This window comes from Triticum aestivum, chromosome 5A, assembly GCF_018294505.1.
Source record: "Triticum aestivum cultivar Chinese Spring chromosome 5A, IWGSC CS RefSeq v2.1, whole genome shotgun sequence".
NCBI lineage: Eukaryota > Viridiplantae > Streptophyta > Magnoliopsida > Poales > Poaceae > Triticum > Triticum aestivum.
In genome coordinates this window covers 605573477-605588577 of record NC_057806.1, presented here as the reverse complement: position 1 = coordinate 605588577, position 15101 = coordinate 605573477, and positions in this window count along the sequence as shown.

Below are 15101 nucleotides of genomic sequence, written 5' to 3'. Positions count from 1 at the left end.
CCGCTTCGTCCTCGCCACCAGCCGGCGCCGGAGTCCGCGCCCGGCCACTGCGCCCACACCCTTCCCCTACAGCTCCAGCCACCGCCCCTCTTCTCCGGCGAGAGGATCCGGCCGCCTCGGTTCGCGTGCCGGCGATCCGATCCAGATCTGAAAACCCTAGGTTGACCCCATTTTTTCCTAAGTCTGCAGTCCAAATTGCCATGTTCATCGTGCCGTAACTTTGCATCCGTAAATCTGTTTTGGGCATATAGCATATCAAAATGTTCGCCTCAGAGAGTATATCATTTCATCTCATTGCATCATTTTCTTTTGAGTTCATCTTGTTGCCCGAAATGCTGTTGGAAGAGTGCTATTTGAGTTAATTGTCAGATCTGCTGCTCTAAATAGCTATTTGTCATTTTTGCCATGATTATTGTGTGCATGATATGCCCTTGAGCTCTACATATATTTTGTTATGTGCTTTGTCATCTTTCCAGAGGTGCTATCCATGTATTTTTGTGATGTGTATGGTGACTAGCACAAGCTTGCAAAGTGGTACATTCGTTAATGTTGATTTCAGCGACTTAGCAATTCCACTAAGTCCTTGATCTGTTTTTATCAATATGCCATATGTTCATGTTGTTTCCTAGTGATCCGTGCCTCTTTTGAGGATGATCAGTAAGGATGATTTGTTATTCTTGTAGTGCTTTATTCATCCATGTCTTTGTTTGCATTTATGGAGCACCCTAGCTTGAGTCAATCGAGCTCTACTTTTGCTATTTCGTAAATCTGGGCAGATTGTCTACTTGTTAGCGATTTTGCCGAGGATGTTGTAGTTGATCCGGGCATGCTATGTTATTGTTCTTGTCATGTCTAGCTTGTATTATGTGTATTATTGATGGGTGTATGCTTAGATTGTCATGCCTTGCTCTGTAGTGAGTGCATCGAGCTCGTAAACATGCCTACTTGATATCTGTTTTGCATGCTCCAGTTTTTTCACCAAGTCTGTGATCTGATTATGTTTTTGCCATGTTCACATGCTTGCAATTGTATGTTTTGATCCCTTTTGACTCAAGGTCACTAAGGGACTTTTGTTAAGCTCTTTGAGTAGCTCCATGCCATGCTTTGCTTTGCCATGTTAAGTTCCTGTAGCATCTAGTTTTCATGCTTCAAAGTGTGCTACCTGATCTGAAATTCCAGACAAGTGTTAATTTCACTAAGTCTGAGATCTGTTTACCAATTGCACTTTTGCCATGCTTGTTTGAACCTGTTAATGGATGAATTGGCCGTAGCTCGGTGTTCATCTTTTGTTAATCTTCATGAATGGATCCATGCCATGTATTTTGTTGCCATGTTTGGGTGCTGTAGCATGTTTAACTTGTTGCATTTAGATGCCTACTTGCTGTTTATCGCAGACCGGTGTCATATTTGTTTTGCTTGCCATTTCCAAACCGTGCATCCGATTCCGGCGTTCTTTATATCGATTTCAACCGAAATCACCTCACCTTTCTAGTGGCACGCTTGGATTTCCAAGTTGAGTCCAGGTTCATTCATTCCTTGCCAAATCTTGCATATGCATCACATATCGCATCCCGCATAGCATACCATGTTTGCATCATGTTGTTTGAGCTTTGCACGTGGTTGATTGTGTCCTTTTTGCTTGTTTGTCTTGTTTGGGTAGAGCCGGGAGACGAGTTCGCTAACGAGGAGCCCATTGAGTTTGCTTTCGAGGATCCAGTCAACTCTGACAACTTTGCAGGCAAGATGATCATACTCTCGAAATCACTTCTATCTTTGCTTTGCTAGATGCTCGCTCTTTTGCTATGACTATGCTACGATGCCTACTATTTGCTTATCATGCCTCCCAAATTTCCATGTCAAACCTCTAACCCACCATGTCCTAGCAAACCGTTGATTGGCTATGTTACCGCTTTGCTCAGCCCCTCTTATAGCGTTGCTAGTTGCAGGTGAAGATTGGAGACCGTTCCTTGTTGGAACATTATTTTTCTTATTGGGATATCATTATATTATCTTGTTATCTTAATGCATCTATATACTTGGTAAAGGGTGGAAGGCTCGGCCTTTTGCCTAGTGTTTTGTTCCACTCTTTGCTGCCCTAGTTTCCGTCATATCGGTGTTATGTTCCCGGATTTTGAGTTTCTTACGCGATTGGGTAATAATGGGAACCCCTTGACAGTTCACCTTGAATAAAGCTTTTCCAGTTATGCCCAACCTTGGTTTTACCATTTGCCACCTAGACTCTTTTTCCCTTGGGTTTTCGGAGCCCGAGGGTCATCTTATTTAAACCCCTCCGGGCCAGTGCTCCTCTGAGTGTTGGTCCAAACTAGAGTCCTGTGCAGCACCCCCTCGGGGAAACTAAAGGTTTGGTTTTAGTTGTATGGAGAGCTCATCTGAGTGTGCCCTGAGAACGAGATATGTGCAGCTCCTATCGGGATTTGTCGGCACATTCGGGCGGTGTTGCTGGATTTGTTTTAACTTGTCGAAGTGTCTTGTAGAACCGGGATACCGAGTCTGATCGGAATGTCTCGGGAGAAGGTATATCCTTCGTTGACCGTGAGAGCTTGTCATGGGCTAAGTTGGGACCCCCTGCAGGTATTTGAACTTTCAAAAGCCGTGCCTGCGGTTATGGGCAGATGTGAATTTCTTAATGTCCGGTTGTAGATAACTTGAACCTTAACTTAATTAAAATGAATCAACGGTGTGAGTTACCGTGATGGTTTCTTCTCGGCGGAGTCCGGGAAGTGAACACGGTGTTGGAGTAATGCTTGTCGCAGGTTGTTCTCTAGTTATTCGATCGTGCATCGCCTTCTCTTCTCGCTCTCATTTGCGAATAGGTTAGCCACCATATATGCTAGTCGCTTGCTGCAGTTCCACATATTACCTTGCCTTACCTATAAGCTTAAATAGTCTTGATCGCGAGGGTGCGAGATTGCTGAGTCCCTGTGGCTCACAGATTACTTCCAAACCAGATGCAGGGCCAGACGACTCCGCTCCAGATGACGCGCTTGAGCTCAAGTGGGAGTTCGACGAGGACTCACGCGTCTTTCCCTGATGATCAATAGTGGTGCCCAGTTGGGGCGATCGGGACCGTGTCGCATGTTGGGTTGGTCTTTTAATTTTGGCACCGTAGTCGGGCCATGAGTGATTGGATGATGTAATGCTATTTATGTACTTTGTTTGATGTGGCGAGTGTAAGCCAACTATGTACCTTCCCCTTTTATTATCTATATTACATGGGATGTTGTGAAGATTGCCTTACTTGCGACATTGCTTTCAATGCGGTTATGCCTCTAAGTCGTGCTTTGACACATAGGAGATATAGCCGCATCGAGGGCATTACACCCACGCGGTGAGCTTAATTTATGACCACGGACCCACGCGTTAGCGACGGCGGTCGTCCTTTTTTAAGCTGGCCGTGCGGCGGGGCCGTCCTCATCAACTTCCAGTCGTCCCCATCCCCATCTGGCCAACCCTGCCACCCCTCCCTCCCCGCACTCCCCGCGCTGCCGCGCGTTCCCCGACAGAGGCAGCGCATCAATATGCCGGTGCACCAGGCGGAGTGGCACTGGCAGCACCGCATGCCTCTGCCGTACCCCGACACCACGCTGCCGCATGACTGGCATTTGGATCCGGAGAGGATCCCAGTGCCGGCCGCGCCGCGGTCGACGAGGGCCCATGCGGAGGAGGTGCGGCGCCGGCGGACGTTGCTTACGCCGGAGCAGCGCGCCGACTCGTACTACGCCTTCGACTCGCCGAACTGGGCTCGTTAGTTTACCTTCGAGCACGAGGAGGCGAGGCGACGCGGCGACCGCGGCGTCGACCGCAGCCTGCCGCCACCCCTGCTCGTTCGTCCGCGACGAGGACCAGGAGGCTGAGGCCGCCTACTAGGCGGCCATTAAGGAGAGCGAGGAGGAGGACGGTGGAGGGAGGTAGGGATGGCAATGGGGACAATCCCCTATGGGGATACCTACAACATCCCCATTCCCATCTATTCCCTATCATCCCATCTCCATTCCTGTTTACATGACTGGGGATGAAATTTCCTCATACCCATACCCCACTGGGGAACGGGGCCCCATTAGGGTCCCATTCCTCATAAACAAATACTCATATACATAATATGACACCCTATAATCAACATACATACATGGTGTTGACCTTGTCCTGCTAATGCCTATCTAGGCCGTATTGACTTCTTAGTCATGGTGGCAGCTGAGGTGAGGATGTGAGATAGATTTAAGGTTTTTTCAGAGCTTTCTTTTGTTTTCGCAAGTTTGTTTGTGAATATTTTAAGGTTGACCACAGTATCACAGTTACTAACTGGGTCCCCGATGGGTATTGGGTCTGGGGAATAGGATAGCGCCCCCATCCCCGTCGTACCCTATGGGGAATACAATAGTTTGGTAAATATCCTGATGGGGATGTTTTTTGCCCATCCCCACCCCCTAATAGATGAAATCCCCACGGGTTTGGCTGGTATGGTCCCCCGTTGCCATCCCTAGAGGGAGGCGGAGGAGGCAGCATTCCAATCTGACATGCGGAGGCCATGGCCCTCTCCACGGCAGGCGACTGTGTCGCGCTGCCAGTGACCCCGCCGTCCCCGCCCAAAGCCGAGCCGAAGGAGCCGCCCCCCTCGAGCGCTACTTGTGGACCGGAGTAGTGCGTGAGTGGATCAGCTCTTTGCCGATCTGGCTCGGGGCGACGGAGGAACAGGAGTCGGCCTACCTCAACCACTGGCGCAGCGTTCAGCTGGCTGAGGAGCGCCGGGAGGTGAGCGCCTCCAGTTGCTTGAGCGCGAGGCCAAGGAGGAGGCGCGCCAGGCCCAGGCAGCGGCGGCGCAGCCCGTGGCGGCACAACCCGACATCGCCGCCCTCTGGAACACGGCGTTCCCCAGGGCCGGCCCTGCGTCGACGCTAATCGGCCTCACCAGCCCTGACGCAGACGCAGACGCCGACGAGGACGAGGACGCCTAGGGCAACGCGTCGTCATCTAGTTTTTAGTTTTTTTATGTTTAATTAATGTAACGTGGACTATCACCGGCCTTCGTGGCCGGAAGACCGGCTTTTATGTTTAATTAATGCTTGTTTTATTTTTAAAATGCTCAAACTTTTTTTTATTTTCCGCGCCGATAAAAATGGGTCAGGCCAGCATTGAGCGCTCACGCCAACCCAAACGCGATAGCGGATGTTTGTGTCCGCCGGGTCTACCCAAACGGATAAAAAACGGACAAAATCATCGTCTGTTTGGGTCGTCCCGTTAGATTTGCTCTTACACCTTTTTTTGTTGTTGAAAAATAGTCTAAAATCCAACAAGCCAACGCAATGCAACCTGTAAAACTCGACAATGGGACTGGGCACACTAGCCTTTGCCCTTGATTTTCCCGATCGATCAGAGGATCAGACCACTGCCCACGTTACCACTCCCATCGCCCCGCCTACGCTGAAGCTATGGATGTGGTCGTGCGTCTCCACAACCTGGATGTAGTGATGCACGGCTGATCGTGCACTGACATCCCTGTAAACAGAGCGTTTCCATGTCTCTGATCGTGTATGTTGTGCTCTAATTAAATAGGGGGAGAGGCCCATGATGCTGTGGATGTTTGACTCGGCTAGTGGCTAGGGAGGACGTGGTACTTGACTAGTCGCAATGGGGGAGGTCATGAAGTAGCACCCAGGGAGATATGTCCGCATGTGCACTGGTCGGTCAGTGCCACTACCTGGGGCCAGGCGTGATGGTCCAGATTTATCGACGTCTTCAGTGGCGGTCTCACTGCGGCGACCCGGGCGGCGGCGGCGGTGTGGATTCGTCCATCTCAGTGGCGGAGGAGGTTGACATTTGGGGCGGCGGTCCTGGTTCTTCGATGACGGTGGTGTACGTGTTCGTATGGACGACATGAAGGCTCGATCTCGAGGTGGTGATGACCTTTTCGAGTCTGGTGAAATATGGGACAGACCCTCTATCAACAAATCGAGTTCGACACGGTTCGGCAGGTGACACCGACGTCCTTTTCAAAGGCGCCGAGTCATGCCGGTCACCGGCAGGTGAAGTCGCTAAGGAGTGATATGCACCACGTCTCATGCGGAGATGTCAAGTCGTGTCTGCTGCTGGCAGGTGATGCACTATTTTGCCTGTTGTTGTTGGATTGAAGGTGGCGCGAAAGTGACCGGAGGCTAGGTGGTATGAGACGGCTTTGTCTTTCAGTATCTCTATCTGTGGTATCCGGCTAGCGAGGTGTCGGTAGCCGGACAAGTGATGATAGTAGATGCGGCTTCAATGACAACCATGCGCACTCCGGTGGAAACACTAAATCTCTTATCAGACTATGTCAACGCGAGCCTGCTCACTTTGTGCTTCTTTCTAATTTTATGGTCGATTTGATAAGAACCCTTGTTCCTTTCTTGATAAATAATTGACAAAAAAGCATTTCCTTGCTAAAGGTCGTGGATTTGATAAGAACCCTTGTTAAGACCCCCCCCCCGCGCCGCCTCCCTGGCGACTCGGGGGGAACCCTAGTCGCGCCGCCGGCCGCACCCTAGATCCACACCCGTGAGCTTCGCCGCCGCCAGAGGGGACGCCGGCGAAGTCCGTGCGTGTCCAAGGAGGGCGGCGGCGGGGCGTTCCTGCCTTCTGCAGCATCGTCAGGCAAGGCCAGGCCTCCAGTCGGCGGGGCGCGTCCCGTGGCGGTCTCCTCTTCGCGTGGCGGCGCCTCCCCGACGGCGTCCTCTCCCCAGCTGCTAGCGCATGCTCGACGGATCTGGCCTCTGGCGGCGTTCTCTTCCCGGCTACAAGCGCAGGCTCGACAGATCTGGCCTGGGGGCCGCGGCGGAGGCATTCCGCGGGTGCGTGCGTGGTGCGCTGGCCATGCGTAGCCGTGCGTGGGCGCCCTCTTCTTCGGCGCGTGCACACGGGCCAGCCATGGCCATGTGCGGTGCGCCTACCGCTGCTGGGTTCTTCGTCGTTGGTGCTGCAGGTGGCCCCGTTCTGGATCCACACGGGGCTGCATCCGTTTTGCTTGGGGTGTGTGGTTCTTCTTGTCTTCGACGCGGCAGCCTGCACACGGTGGAATTCGCCCTTACCGCTGCGGTCTCGGTTGGCTTCGAACCTGCGTTTTCCAGGGTCCAGCTCGCCGGAGTTCCTCCCATAGCGGTTTTGGCCCCGGCTCTCTGGAAGCTGCGCTCTTTCCGGCTTCCTGGGTCCGCCGGTGGTTTGGCGGCTCCGGCTTCATCGATCCAGGTCTGCGTTCTCCGGATCCTGGCTCGTCGACATGCTGGTTGCCGTCGCATCCCGTGTGTTGGTTCCTCTTCATCATGTCGTCGCCTCTCCGACCTTGACCGCCACCCCTTGCCTCGCCCCACCCCCGCCAGGTCCAATGCCTGCGCTTCCGGTGGCTAAGCTCCCATTCCGGCGATGGCGGCTCCAGCTTATGACATGTTCCTGTCTTCGGATCTCGTCCCGACGGCTTTGGGATTATTCGAACATTGGCCAGGGCGAAATCCCTGCTTGATGCTAGCAGCAGCGACACCTGCGGGTGCCGTACCCTTCCTGGAGGCGCTGCCACGGCTTATTCTTTGAACCCCTCTTCGAGCGCGGGGGAAACCCTAGATCCAGTTCCTTGGATCGAACGACGGCGGCATCACGGCGGCGTTCCCCTTCATGAAGGCGTTGTCTTGCTTGCTTATGCCGTGTCTGGTACTAGATTCTGAGTGTTGGGCATTGTCTTAGTTTGGGCTGTTTATGTTGGTTTGGATAGTTTAGCGCTGTGTTGTAGCTCTTGCTTAGGCTAAGCATCCCACTTCTCTCTGCTGCGGGCACCATGTTCACACCATCCTTGGTTGTGCCATGCGATGTACCCCCTCTGTATTCTCATTTCAACTCCTTCTATCAATGAAAGATACGCAAGCTTTGCGTATTCGTGAAAAAAATACTTTATTGATAAATAATTGACAAAAAAACATTTCCTTGCTAAAGGTGGTGGCTTGAACCTTGCCACTGGGGATGGAAATTTCGAGACCAACCTAGGGTTGGACTCTTCATCATCGGTGCACATGCGTCGATTTCTTCTTAAGGGCCTTGCTTAGGAGCTGTATATTTCTCGTTTTGTTTCAGTATTTTACCATAGGGTTATTGGTTATCTGCTGGAGTTGCAGTTGTGAGGCATGGAGCCTTGGGGTCTTTATTTCTGGGTTGAATTTGTTCGACTGCTGGATTTTTAATAATGAATAATATATAGTTGTGTGCATCGTCCGATGCAGAGGAAGGACTTATCCTCCTTTTCAAAAGTAAAAATAAGAGTCATGGATTAACCCTCATGGAGTTAATTTTTAATATCGACCAACCCATTCTCACTCTTTTAATGTTTTTGTAGGGAATTTGCTCTTTTAATGTCATCTCTAGCTCGGACTTGACTTATCCATGCCTACTCACATAGTTCATATGCAAGTAAGATTCTGTAAACAGAACATTCTCTTTTGAGTGAATTTCATTTTTTACCTCCAGCTTCACGTTTGTGACAACATTTAACTCTTTAGCAGTTTTTATATTTTTTTACCCAATTTAATCAAACTTGTGCCACAAATTACCCCATTTAATTTTCCCTGTTTCTATGCTGATTGTGCATTTCACATATGTTTATTTTTCCTTTATTTTTCTTCTTCTCTTGGTTTATTTGCACCGAAGCGAGCCGAAGCGGCTACACCTGCCCGCGCGGCCCACACACACCGCATGCGACCGCACCCGAGCCGCACCACACGCACACCTGACGCCTCTCCCCTTAGAAGCACCGGTCAACAGTCATGAGGAGGGCGAGGTCAGCGATGGAGCAGCAGGCGCAGAGCTCGAGCTCGAGTAGGTCTTCTCCTACATTGAATTGCATTGGGGATGAGCGAGGTCTTCTCCATGTCGCCTCCGCAGAAACTGCCTGCACCACCCAACATCTCCATCCCTGTCCCGTCGTGTCCAACTCCGCTTCCCGGTGTTTCCACCTCACATAGATTTTCTTGTGGCCAACTGGTGACCATATTAACATGTTTAACCACTCTCCATTGCCTGTACTTTAGGAAATAAAAAGAACCTCTGTGTTCCTTTGCATCCCCAAAGTTCTGAATTGCTGTCGGTGTATTTTCCTCTTGTTTGGTTCTCTATTATAACTAAGAAGGACCGGTGATTGGTGAAGAATGAAGAAAGAAACCAGCACGGTGGGCAAAAGGATGTAATCGACCTTTGTTTACACCGAGACAATAAGTAAAAGGCACCAACACCAATATATCCAACTCAAGACAAACTAATTGCCATAATTCTAATTGTTCGGTGATGCCCCCAGCAATGACGAAGAGGTGGATGCGAATGCGGCTATGGAATACATCCACATCATAAGGATTATAGGTGTTGTTTTTCTAGCTGGTTTTAAGTTGAGATTTCATGACCCTACACTTTTGATATGCAAGGGATGCCGTCATACCTATTGTTTAGACACATCTTATAGCACTAAGTGCGATATATGCCATATTTCATCTTATGCTCTTATCAATACAAGGACTCCTTGCAGTTAGGTGCCAGTTTGCCACACTAACAGTGACAATCTTTAAAAAATAAATCATTTATAAAGTTTGTAACTAAAGAGCCAACGGAGCCGCCAATGTTAGTCAAGAGTAATTAGTATTTGCAGTTTGTATGATGTAAGGTTTTCATTCCACCATATTAACGAACACATCTCTATTTTATTTTCGCTACCAACTCAGTTGCATTGCTAATTCATGCCCCCATCTAGCTTTGTTTCATACACTTCTAACTAGTGACAATGACGTGCCTAACAGAGAGTGAAGTTCCACAATGCAAAGTCAAACCTGGACACGATGCTAATTATGGTTCTGATTTGAACATTCATGCCCGAGTGCAATGCATGTTACGACATAACTTCCATGTGCCTTATTTCGTGGACCAACCCATGTTAACTAATTTATGATATTTGTAGTTGGAGGTAACTTATGGAGTTATGGTATCTGCTCACTCACAGTTTCACACTCTTATAAACAACCATACTCGATTTGGGAGAGCAAACACAGCTTCGCCATCCAGCCAAGTATCTTTATTGAATAGTGGAGAAGAGCCATCGAACCAGATTTGTCATTTGCTTTTTTTAGAAATGAAAACTTTCCTTTTCAAACCTATTACAAGGTTCACTTCCAACTTATCCATTCTTCTTTCATACTCTTCGATGACACTAGCCTGGCATGTGAGTCTGAGTCTCCATGCCTAAGCCAAAATACCCAATCTTGCCACTATTGCAAGAAGCATATACTTGGAATGAGTGGCATTAGGGAAAATGTAGAAGCGATCCATCACCATCAAATTTCTTTACACCGTGGGAAAATTAGTTCCCATGTGCCTCCTTGTAAAAATAAAAGCTTCTCCCGGCCATGAGCTAGTTGTTGAATATGATGTGGATGATGTTCTAGTGCACACCAGGGGCGGCGTTACAGGGTGTCCAGGGTGGATCGCGGCCCACCCAGGAATTTCGGATCTGCCTATATAGCATATAGAGAATACACTAGAGATGGGCCAAAGAAGAAAAGTAGTCCAACATCTTTGACCCAACAACAACAACACACGCACCCAGGCTCCATTTGGCCAACCCTGCAGGCTGAGAGCATGTGACCCTGCCGTGCCCTGCCCCCGCACACCGGACGGCGCCCTTGCAAGCCAGCGCCAGAGGTCAGCAGCCAGTCTGCACTCCTGCACTACTTGATTTGAGGAAGCAGCTAGCCAATTGCCCCTTCCCCAATTTTTTATCTAGGGTTTTCCCTTTGCTTTTTGTTCAATTATCCAGTACATGAACTGACAAACACATATAATTTTGCACATCGTTTCTGTTCATTTATGTCATTATGGTTGATAGAAAAATTCTTATAGCAAAATTATTGAAGAATGAAGAGTACCGGAGACACTTCTTATATTTTTCACAAACATGCTATGAAGATAGGAAGAAGGCTATGCTGGATGTTTTTATGACCAAATTTATGTATTCCTATATGGTAATTTTTGCAGGTATTCCTATATGGTATGGTAATTACCTAGATCGTTCATAGCTCATATTTGTTGTCATTTTTTTTAGAAGGACCACCCTAGTTCCAAATCCTAGATCAGCCACTGGACATAAGAGGCAGAGCTGTTTCCTTGCACGTCTCTACCCCTACCCCCAAATGCCACTCCTACGCTGAAGCTATGGAGATGGTCATACATCTCCGCAGCCTGGACATAGAGAGGCACAGTTGATTCAAGGCAACCAGTATGTTTGCATGCACAATTTGACCTTTGAAAAGGGTTAAACACATATGCAAGCACCCATATAAGCAGAGTCCTTGCATGTCTCTGATCGTGTATGCCGTTCTCATATCAAACATGGTCAGAGGGCCCCGTGAACCCACATAATGGCTACCACGATAGCGAGATTTGTATAGTGCTTTTCATTTTTAGCAAAGCTCAGCAGCTTGTAACGTTTTTTGTTTTGTTTTGGACACAGCAGCTTGTAACGTTGAAGCATTAAAGTGATGCATTTTACTGTATTTCCATCTATAACTTCCACCGACCAGAGAGCGTGCGGACCGTAGGACTCCCCCCTTCCTCAGGGAATTAAAAAAAAGAAACTACTCAGCCCCTTGGCCACTGGAGTAAAATGTCAAAGACATCACAATTGCGCACATCTTCTACTCCCTCCGTCTAGGTGTGTAAGTCATCTTACGCAAATTAAATAATCCTAAAACACTTAGGCGCGGTACATTAACTCCCATCTATTGTTGAGGAAATCGTTAACTGGTAGCTGCTCGGTCGGCTGGTGAGTAGGGGATTAATAGGCTAATCGGCCATTTAACCAATTAATCGAACGATTTATCGGGTAATCGGCTACTCGGGGACCCTATAAGTAGGGATTAATCGGCAAGTTAACTGACTAATCGGATGAATTTTCTTGAACAGGGTTCCCATCTCGTTTCTTGTTTCGTGACATATCAACCAATAAAAGATGTGGGCCATGCACGCTTTAAATGACTTGAGACTATCAAACACGACATGCAGTGGTTAGTTCATTGCATGCAATATTATTAATTAGCAAAAAAAACATTAGGTTCTCTCGTTTTTCCCTCCACCTTGGTCGCGGTGCGCAACCCAAAATGACTTACACACCTAGACAGAGGGAGTAAAAACCACAATTTCAGTGACAATTTGCAAAATACCATCGATTATCAATGAGTTTTATTTGCTGAAAACCCTAAAAGCTCGATCGAGCGTGTTTTGCCAAAAAAGAAACGACACTGGGACGAGGTGACGAGACAGCCGTTACAGTTGGGTCTATTATTTCACATTGAAGGAAAAAAGAAAGAAAGAAAATGCCCACGAGCGTAATGGTCTCAGGATTGGTGCCCCTCTTCATTCACCCGAGCGCAGGCCCGAGAGCCTTCGAAGCATCTTGCGCTGGGTCTCATCGCCGGGAGGGGGTTCTGAGGGAGTTGGGAAGGCGGACGCCGGTGGTGATATATATGACCGGACACTTCTCTCCGCGCACCACCACACGCTCCAGCTCCATTCGCAGGTGACACCGGCGACCTGCGCGTCGTACGTACGCAGCAGCAGCAGCAGTGCGCGTGCCCCACGAACTGTAACTTGCCGGCGCGAGAGCGGCCTCGACACAAGGCATCCCATGCGCAGGTGCCTGTTCTGTTGTTCCGCGGAGCTCCACCGACGCGACATGGTCGAGGGGACCAGGAGCGGGAGGCTTCCCGTGCTGTGGCGCAACGCAGAGGTTCGTAGGAAATTAAGCTGGATTAGCAGAAGCAAACACCCAGCCTAGCAAGGCAGACCTCTGCTGGAGACCAGAGAAAACACAAGTACATCTTGATACTGATTACTGACTGACGGAGATGTTCTTGAGCATAAATAGCATCTGCAGCACAGCTGATTGATCAGTGAATGACATCATGACTTCATCCATGAACTCACTCATCAATCATGATCAAATTATATCCCTCCCTGCCGGAAAAGGCACTGAATTTTGTTTCTCTGAAAATGCAAACGATGCCACATGTAGCTAGACTCCTGCACAAAAGTATTTTAGGTCCTTAACCGGAAAAGCAACTTCTATCTAATGATCCAGGTCCGCAGTCTGAATCTTGCACAAAGGTATTTTTGGCTCCAGATATCTTGTTTCATGAGTAACGAAACAGGGGTCTCTGAAGCCCGAATTCGGTCTGAATCTTGGCAAAACAGGAAGTGAATTCAGAAAGGGTACGAAAGAAGCATAAGCAGTTATAAGTGCCTCTTGAGTCTTGACCACGGACTCCTCTAGCTCCTGAGCTTCTGATCCAGCCACCTCGCACACACTGCTCCTCTCCTGCAAATCTATTCCAGAGACTCACAGGGAACAATCGAGATTAACCAACATGCAAGCATCAATCAAACATCATGATGGAAAATGAAAATCCGTGGCTTGTACGTTGTTACCTTCGCAAAACCTGACGAGCCGAGGTGGGCGTGGTAATGTCATTTGCCGCCTGCGTACATGCTCTGCGACGGGCGTACTGGCGCACGGGTTGCTGCTAGTCGGAGCCACGTTCCGTCGCCTTCCTCGCCGGGGCATTTACGGTACAAATTATATTTGATCTGTTTTGCAGACCTTCGCGTGCCCGCAAAATTGTTTTAGGAGGAGCCCTGAAACGATTTTGAAGTACCGGATTTTACCGGATCTTGCTCTAAGAAAGAAAGAATGGGGAATATGGATGCTGATGGGTGGGCCACGCATCAGCCTAACGGTAGAGACAAACCGTGCGAGCTTCGGTTGCCATGTCATCACTTACAGTGGGTCCCACTGCCATTTTTTGTCACAACGCTAGTTCTTAGTGCTTTGGGCAAAAAACTTATCAAAAATCTTTTTTCTTAAGATAACTTTTGATTTATCATCAACTATCAAGGTAGTACAAAGAACACTGAAAGTAAAGAAATACATCTAGGTCCGTAAACCACCTAGCGACGACTACTAGCACTTAAGCGAGCTGAAGGCGCGCCGTCGTCTTCGCCCTTCCTTCATCGGAGCCGAGCAAACCTTGTTGCAGTAGATAGTCTGGTGGCACGCATGTACGGGGGGCGACTTGCCTGCGTTGGTGCAAACCATCGTGTTGTGCTCTCCTTGCCTTCAGCTCGTTGGTGGCGTCGGTCCGAGTTGAGCTCCCATGGCGCTGCTATACGTTGGACGGATCGATGCTGATGGACACAGATGTGGCGGCGCGTGGGCTCGCCTAGGCGAAGGCCAGAGGGCTAGGGGTTTGCTCGGCAGCGGCCGGCGGCAGCCACTGCGGGTTGTGTTTCCCCAGAGTCCACCAGAACTGGTTGGAAACGCATGCATGGGCGCCTCCCACGGTGCAGACGTTGATCCAGACCCGACGGTTGATGCCATGCTAGGAGTGAGAGCGCCTTCCATTCTTCCTACCGTGGTTGATGCGCTGTCATGTGGAAGGTTGGTGATGTCATGCCAGGGCGGCCTCGGATGGCAATATACATGGTTGGCTATATCTCTTGGTCATTTGGACAACGAGGGGTGTAGCGGATGGAAGCTCACATTTGATCTTTACTGTTGGCAGTGGCAACACATAAATCTGGATCTGGAGGCTTGTAATCGTCACGGTTATCTTGGGTGCCTCGCGGTGACACAGATCCAGATCCAGATATGGAGGTGTTGTTTCCCTTCTTGAGGGCTTTGTCATGAAGCTGATGAAGGAAATATGCCCTAGAGGCAATAATAAAGTTATTATTTATTTTCTTATATCATGATAAATGTTTATTATTCATACTAGAATTGTATTAACCGAAAACATAATACATGTGTGAATACATAGACAAACAAAGTGTGTCACTAGTATGCCTCTACTTGACTAGCTCGTTAATCAAAGATGGTTATGTTTCCTAACCATGGACAAAGAGTTGTTATTTGATTAACGGGATCACATCATTAGTTGAATGATCTGGTTGACATGACCCATTCCATTAGCTTAGCACCCGATCGTTTAGTATGTTGCTATTGCTTTCTTCATGACTTATACATGTTCCTATGACTATAA